Genomic DNA, 1,257 nt, shown 5'->3' on the forward strand with positions numbered 1-1,257 from the left:
AAAAACAAAGGCAGACGGTTTGGAAGTACTTTTCTTGATGCTATACTTACACGCCATTTGAATTAATCCTTAAGATTAAAAACTGATTTTGACACCTCTCTCACTCTCTAATGCCCTTAAAATCACTACCAATTCACAAAATTCTGGTCGTCTTCACCAGCTTTTGCTCTATCTTCTTCTTATAATCAATCAATTTTAATTAATTAGAGCATCGTTAAACCAGTTAACTTCCTGTGTGTTTGCTTTCAAAACAATTTTTCAAACAATCTTACATCATAGGGAGATATTAGACTGTCTTAAGCTAAGTATTTAGCAGATAATAAGGAATAAAATGTGCGGATTTAAATCAACTACGCAAATGCATTCCTCTCCATTTCCATCTTCTTCTTGTCCGTTGGCCTTCACGTGCGTTTTTAATTTCTGGGACTACTTTATTGATAAGTCCTCTCTTCAACTCGAAAAAATGGAAACATATTATTTCCATTTATGGCTGTACTTTAAACTATGCATCAAAATAGGTTTTAATCTGTCAACTTGGTTGTTCTCCTACACATAAAAATGGTTTTCAAAATCAATATACTCTTCCGAGGTCAGATTTATTGAGGTTTCAAGAACTTAAGATCAGTTTCTGAAACCTAACGGTGAAAAACTCATAAAGAAACCTATTCAATAGACTTTTAATGTAAAATTGCTGCAATACTATAAATGGGCATAAGCAACGCCCCTCTCCCAAAATGGTTGCTGTGACAGCTCTTTCATCTTTCTTTCTTCAATATTTGGATCCAAATCTTTTTAATCTTCTTATACGACACGACGTGTGCAGAATTCAGATTACGAAGTTTAGTAAGAGACCCTTCGAACAATTAATCACGAAGAAAGACGAGGAAAATGAAAATTTCGATTACAACTATTAATTAACGTTAATTAAGGGGAAGTTATCTTAATTTACAGTCTAGGGTTTTCATTGAAATCATTGAAGTTATCTTAAAATGTTCGATTTTTTCTTAATTCATTATCTACAATATCTCTTCGTCAAACACGAGAATTAAACTCCGATAAATATTTAATGAATATTGAGTGATCACTTTCCAAATTAAATTTTCTGCATTTACAAAAATAAGTTAAAAAATAAAAACAAAACCCTAGAATCAAAGCCCAAAATTTATGAGTTCTTCATCATCATCTTTCACATTAAATCAAGTTTGTAATAATTTCCCTTTCTTACTCTTATATATATATATATATATATATATATAT

The sequence above is a fragment of the Vigna radiata genome, unplaced genomic scaffold, assembly GCF_000741045.1.
Source record: "Vigna radiata var. radiata cultivar VC1973A unplaced genomic scaffold, Vradiata_ver6 scaffold_184, whole genome shotgun sequence".
Classification (NCBI taxonomy): domain Eukaryota; kingdom Viridiplantae; phylum Streptophyta; class Magnoliopsida; order Fabales; family Fabaceae; genus Vigna; species Vigna radiata.